The sequence below is a fragment of the Brassica oleracea genome, chromosome C7, assembly GCF_000695525.1.
Source record: "Brassica oleracea var. oleracea cultivar TO1000 chromosome C7, BOL, whole genome shotgun sequence".
Taxonomy (NCBI): Eukaryota; Viridiplantae; Streptophyta; class Magnoliopsida; order Brassicales; family Brassicaceae; genus Brassica; species Brassica oleracea.
The window spans coordinates 44,429,550-44,437,108 of NC_027754.1; positions in this window are offsets into that span (position 1 = coordinate 44,429,550).

The following is a 7,559-nucleotide window of genomic DNA, read 5'->3' on the forward strand; positions in this document are numbered from 1 at the left end:
GAAAACTTGAAACAACGAGGCGAATACAGGTCAAGTAACGGGTGTAAGGCAAGTAACGAGTATCCGTGCCCAGCCCTACCTTTAGTTGGATTATATATTTATTATAGTTTGCGTATTAAATTACAACGAAACAACAAGATGAACTATACTAGTTTAGTATAATTGTGGGTAGAGTTTGATACTTAATCCAAATGATCGGTTTTACGGTGTCTCAGGTTTTTTTTATAAAGGGTGAATTTGTGAGATGGCCATAGTAACAAAAGAATTAATAAAAAATAATCATAGTTTGGAAGATGTGTGGATTTAGAACATCAATAGACATTTCATTTTTTTCGGTCCGTGAACGTTTGAATTATAAACACAATAACCAAATACTATTCTATTTATAGCAGAGATATAGAATAAACTGTTTCAAACATAAATACAAATATGAAAAATTAGTTATATTAATATTATTTATTTGTAGAACTTAATGTTGTTTAAACAATATCTAATGTGAAATAGTATATTTATTTGTATGATAGATGTTTAAGTGTATAATAATATAACATGCAAAATAGCAAAATAATTGATATAGTATAAATAATAATAAAATTTATAATTTTATTATTCATGGTTGTATAGTATAGCATGTGGAAATATGTATATATATTTATATATATATAGAATGTATAATTATAATTCTATTCTACAATTCATAAATAAAATAGAATACAATAATCTATTATTTGAATATAGAAAAAAAGATAAAGAGGAGGACAAGACAGGGAAGAAGATAAGGAAGGAGATAGGGAGAAAGATATATGATAGATGGAACAAATAAATTTTTTATAATTACAATTCTGTTATACTTTTCATAAATAGAGTATAATTGTATTATAACTGTATATATTTAATTTTATAAATATATGCTAGTTTTACAAAATTCAAAATATATTATATACAAAAAATCTATGTTTCTTATAGATATATAAAAACTTTGAAGTGAAAATGAAAAAAAATAATATAGTAAATATTATAAAAATATCATAACCATTTGATGGTAATGGGTATAGATATAGTCATGTCGCCAAATTTCCTTCGATTAAATACAATTTCACCTCTTTAAGCCCATTGGTCCCTAAACCCAAGATTGCACATTGAAGAGATCGAAGAATTTCTTTGGATTTGAGACTTAATCAGGTACGAGTTGTGGAAGCTCCCTTAGTCCAGCGGTTTAATTAAGGGTTCATTAATGTTTTTACACCAAGAGGTTTGGGGTTCAAACCCTAGAAAATCCAAATTATGCAGATTATGGAGAAAAATATATTACAATAGATCTTTAGCATGGTGCATGGCGTACCATCGAATATGAATCTCATAGGACGGCTCGGAATGGCGCAGTCAGACGTGTATTCACATAAAGTGGTAGAATTGCCGGTTGTAGAATCGTCTATGTAATATTTTAATTGTTGTAATAACATAATTAATGAAACGTTAAAAAAAATCAGGTACAAGTTCTGTCTAACCATAATCAACATTCTCTACACAAATGTTAATGAGATAATGACTATGTTTTCCGAAATGCACGACTTAAAAATAGGAATGTAGTACACAGACCTGCGGCTTAATTTTACTTAAATGAATTACTCAGGAATTGACACTACCACGACCCAGAGCCGTGCCTGAGATTTATTGGCCCTCAAGCAAAAAAAAAAGTTTGGCCCACTATATGTACTTATGAAACAAAATTAAAAGAATCCATGCCAAACGATGGAACTCACCACCTTTATTTACACAAATGAACTCATAACCACCTGTGCTGCTGAATATTTCACATCGCAAATTGGCCCTCTAAATATATAAACTCCATCTAAACTAGAAGCACATGCTTGATGTGCTTAGTGTCAGGCATGGCCCTGCCACGACCATACCTTAGTATATTGCGACCATACCTTAGTATATTGCATCCCTTGCTGGACATTTTTATCATTACTCGCAAGTGAATTAATAGTCTAAGAGTATCTCCAATAAATATCTCAATATTTTTTTCTAAAATAGAAATCTATATTATAAAAGTGAAATTGTTCCAATGTATGTTTCTATAACAGAGTTCATCTACTTCAGAGAGAAAAAGAGAAAATTTATTTTTTGTCTCTATTTTTAGAAGTGAAAATAACATATCTCTATATTTTTCCTTATAAATAGAGGAATTCTATTATAGAAGTATACGTTTGAGCAAATCCACCTCTATAATAGAATTTATCTATTTTAAAATAAATTATAGAAATAAAAATAGAAATGGATCGGAGATGGTCTAAGAGGCTAAATAGTATATGTGAGAATTTTCGCTACAAAACCAAATGATATTGAATAACTACCCCTCTTTTTTTTGAATAACTATACCTCATCTTTTATATACTAGTTTTCAATAATTATGTTTAGGATGTGAGCATTCTTGACCATGCATTCTTTTTTTGTACGAATGTTAAATTATTTAGATAAATTTTTTTTTACAACTTGTGTAGCCTCTTTCTCTAAAGTTTTATGTATGAAAAAAATTTGGGAAAGTGATGTAGTGGAAGCTTTATAGGATAGAACTAGAGATCCGTTGATTCTGAGAATACCCGAAAAACTAGAATAATCACAAAGATCTTATTTAATCTAAGAATACCTAAGATCAATGTCTTCTTAAATTCGTTGAGATCACCAATGATCTAGCCGAAAACAAGGATTAAAGAAAAATCTCTTAACTTTTATTAATCAAATCATAAACTCATAAATTACATAAAACCATAGCCTCAAAGACTATATATAAAAAAAACATAAAAACCCTAAAATATTAGAGATAATTATCTTAATAATAAATAAACTCTAAATAAAATACTAAATAAATAAGATATTTATTCTAAATATCCTCTCTGCATCATTTTCTCCGGGTTGGAATGATTCGTCCTCGAATCTTAACCGTGGTCTTCAAATAATATTTCTTTTCCAACCATCTAATAACAAAATTCTTGACTCACAAGTAAACAGTTTTGACATACTTCATCAATTTTGACTTTTGCATAACGATGTATCAGACGTGCCATGAAGAATTGTGGAATACGTGCACTCTCCATAATAATATAACAAGACGTAAGAACATGTCCCTGCGCCATATCACTGTCCCATGCAAAAGCCGCCGACAGAGTACATATCAATTTCATAAACTCACCCTTGTATCTAAAAGCTTGATCTCTAAGCAACCCTTCAACTGGACTTTGTTTTGTAAAAGCCCAAGTCAACCTCTGAGTTTCCCAATTGTTGCATCCAGCGAGACCTAACTCAAATATTGGGAGAGCAAGATCATCTTTTACGTTGACACCATCTACGGCTTCCTCCGTAACGATAGCAACATAGTCGTCATAGATTGGAGGACCATAAATCCTCTTACAAAAATTCTCATCATCATATGTGTCATAAACTGGATCACCATAAATTTCTCTGAACTTCTCACAAAAATCTTCAGATAAATTAAATGGATATGAATCCACGAAATAACACGTACCTTCGATGAACATGTTTGGATAGAAATTTGATTAAGAAACCAAAATGTTGGCTCTCATATCAACTGATGTAGCGGAAGCTTTATAGGATAGAACTAGAGATCCGTTGATTCTGAGAATACCCGAAAAATTAGAATAATCACAAAGATCTTATTCAGTGTAAGAATACCTAAGATCAATGTTTCTTAAATTCGTTGAGATCACCAATGATCTAGCCGAAAACAAAGATTAAAGAGAAATCTCTTAACTTTTATAAATCAAATCATAAACTCATAAATTAAATAAAACCATAGCCTCAAAGACTATATATAAAAAAAAACATAAAAACCCTAAAACATAAGAGATAATTATCTTAATAATAAATAAACTCTAAATAAAACACTAAATAAATAAGATATCTATTCTAAATATCCTCTCTGCATCAGAAAAGAACACACCTAGTGCTATAGAGTGGAGTAGTCCGAAAGCGTACCACACTGTTTGATCCGAGTTTGGAATACCTTCCGACTAATGTCAAGAAGTAGACCGATCATCTGTTACGGTCCACCATGTAAACCACTTGAGCCGAAGCCCAAACCTAGATGATAGAACCAAAATAAGGATCACTCTTTCGGTAAGGTTGATATGAACTCAGATCCGAGAGGATTGAGAACTGATGGTATGAACGGTGACACTAAGGGTTGCGGAATAGCCCAAAGATACTACCAGACTTCGATTGTTGCCGGATGTGACGCACCGGTCCAACAAAAGAAGGATCGAAACTTGGAGATAACCTCACCAATAAACTAAGAAATGTTCTAACATAGAACAAAGAGAGTAAAAAAACTCAAAAGAATGAAAGCAAAACGAAATTATCTTATTCTGATCTGATGTTTACATTATATAGAAGTTCTAGTCAAAGGACTTAAAGAAAAATGTGGGAAATCTAAACATAGAAAATGATAAAATTGACCAGATTTGGTCAAGCACGAAATTAACATTGACTGCAAGTGAACCCTTCAAATTCCACTGTCCAGATTCAGTGAACCTTCAGCATGTCCCGCAGGCAGGGCCAGTACGCGATCAGGACAGTCCAAACTAGCCGGAAATGAAGTTGCACGGCCTAACTTGAAATCCATTCGATCAAATTGAAATCTGCCTCGGCCATTCTTCTTAGAATGCAAAACAGGTCGGAAAAGCCGAGATTCAGTTCGGAAGATTCGATCATCTGGTCGTGGATAATTCTGAAGTTCCAATCTGGTTGTACGGGCGGTTTGTGCGGTACTGTCCAGAAATGAATAGCGATGACCTATCTCAAGATTGGTGTGTCCGAATGTGATTCCGTCTCGACTGTTCTTCATGAAATGGGAAACAGGACAGTGAATACAAAATTCAGTACGGTGAAATCGGTCATCTGGCCATGGTTCCAGCCAAAGCTCCCATCCGGATGAATGTGGGATAGTCCAGTACAGTGTCTGGTCAGTATGGTGAAAAACATGAACCTCAGTTGAAATCTTCAGAACGTTCTGATCTCCATGCTGGTTCGGCTCCATGTACTGATCTATGGACCGCGGTCTATCATTCCCTCCTTCTTCAAAAGGATTTGTCCTCAAATCCAAAGTACCTATATCAAAAAAAGATGAATCAGATACAAAGGAATTAAAATTCATGGAAAATTCAGGGAATGAAAAATATGGACAGAAACTTCCTTGGAGTTTTAAAGTCATTTTCATCAAGGAATTCCAAGTACTTTGGCGTCCATTGGTGCTTGCTCTCCTTAGAAACTGATCATGCTTATCCTGTTTATTCAAAGCAACTAGAGAAACCACATCAAATCTGCCAAAGAAATAATCAAAGGGTTTCTCTATCCTTAAGACATCAAAATCAGGATCCAAGCCCTTAGGATAATCATCAAGGACGTGGGCAAGCATTAAGCAAGTAAGCTGGTTGCCAAAAATTGATTTATCAATCTCAAAATCAGGCCAAGGTGAGAAACTGTTATGGAAAGAAAGAGACAATGCCAAATTTGAAAAATTATCATCATGAACGAAATCAAAAGAATTCTTTGGCCTACGCAATTTTAGTTCATGCTTTTTCCTACACCAAATCTCTTTCAAAGCACAGCTCAATGAAATCAATTCATGAAAAGGTTTGAGCAAAACGTTTTTCAACCAAGTAAGAATATGTTTTCTTTTTGAAATTCTCGGTTTCAAAACATTTTCATGAAGAGTAGAGGCAATCAACTTATGATCCTTACAGTGCTTTTGGTTTAGACAGGAGAATGACTGAGGAAACACCTTTGGTTCATGGAGGATCGGTTTTGGCTCAGGCCGATTCTTTCTGGGGCATGAATCTCCTTTAGAAATCTGGTACTCGCGGATAGATGGACTGAAGAACCTCCGGTTTGGAAAATTCATAACTTCTTCATACGTGAAGATTTTCATGCGATTCCAAGCCTAAGTGAATCCTTGATGAGTTGGCTTTCTGGTAAAATTAGATTCAAGACAAAATACCTTCGGACTGTTGAGATATCCCTCTTGGACTGAACCTCTGTCGCTGGCACCAAGGTAGCCGGTTTGAACAACAAAGCTTCTCCAAATCCGAGGTTGTTGGGCACGGTCAATACTTTCATTCAGAGGCTGAACCTGTCTTTTATGGATACTCAAAATTAACACTAAAAGACCAGGATCAAATGTGCAAGAGAGATACTTGTTGAAATCAAACATCAAAAGATATTTTCCAAGAACAAGCAGCACACATCTAAGCCTTTCAAGGTGCTCAACAAAATAGACATTACAGACCAAAATTTTCTCAAGACATGCAACAATATTAGACATTTCCAGAACATGCATATCCGGCTCAACATCTTTTCACACAAGCTTAAGTTCAGATTTGGAAGCAAATATCAAAGATTCAAGGTATTTTTCAAAGAAAGTGTTGTACACCACTATATCATCAAGGCTCAAGACAACACATTGATCACGAAATGATTTCAGAAGATGCCAAGTTTTATCATATTTAGAACACACAAAGACCAGGCTGCGAAATAAAATCACAAAAATCAAGATCACAAAAATCATTTTCAGTTTTAAGTGATTTATTTTCCAGCAACTTCTGAATCAGAATTTTGTCCAAGGCACAAGAGGATGGCAACAAATGATCAGTGATCAGTCTATGTCTAGAAGAGTTAAGATCAAAGCTATTTTCTTTGAAAACAAATGAATCAAAAGATTTATTAGAACAGAAAACAGTTTGTTTCAAATCAAGCTCAAGAGACTTTTCAAAATGATCAAAATCATGGCTATCTTCTAAGAACTGATCAAAACACAAGATAAATCCAGAATTAATGCCTTTGACATTTTGAGAACGTGGTTGATCAAGAAATTTATCAGGTTCAAAGACCTTAAAAGAATTAATCATGTTATCAAAAACAGATTTTGAAACACAAAATTCTTTCATTTTGTCAAGGCCAAAACGAATCACATCATGAGTACTGATCTTGACAAACATGTCAGGTATAGAATTAAGAAAAGAAGGTTCCTCACAGTACTCTTGAAGTTCAAAAGACAAAGGGGTAGGAGATGTGCTGGAATCAAAGCATAGTTGGCTCTTCATGAAGGTGGACATGATGCTTTTTTCTTCATCATCAAATACTGGACCAGATTCGTCCTCCTCATCAAACATATAGGATCTGGACCATCATCCAAAGATATCCAAGTGTCAAGACACGGACACTGATGTGGAAAATTCAGTGGTTCTTCCTTAAAAACCTGTTGAAACAAATCAAAGCTACTCGGATGCTCCGGTTGCAAAACAGTTAGTTCTACAATAGCCTGTTCATTATCAACCATAAACTCAGGTTCAAGAGAAGAAAGATCACAGCTTTGCTCACAAATTATCAAGCTTTCAATTGGTTCTTCATCAGATTCATCAAAAATGGGTATAGAATCTGAAAAATCTTTAAGTTTTTCAAGACAGTTTTTCAGATTCACCTTGGGTTTCCTTACTAATGAACAAGGATGGCTCAGCTACTGGGGCACGTGTGGATGTGCT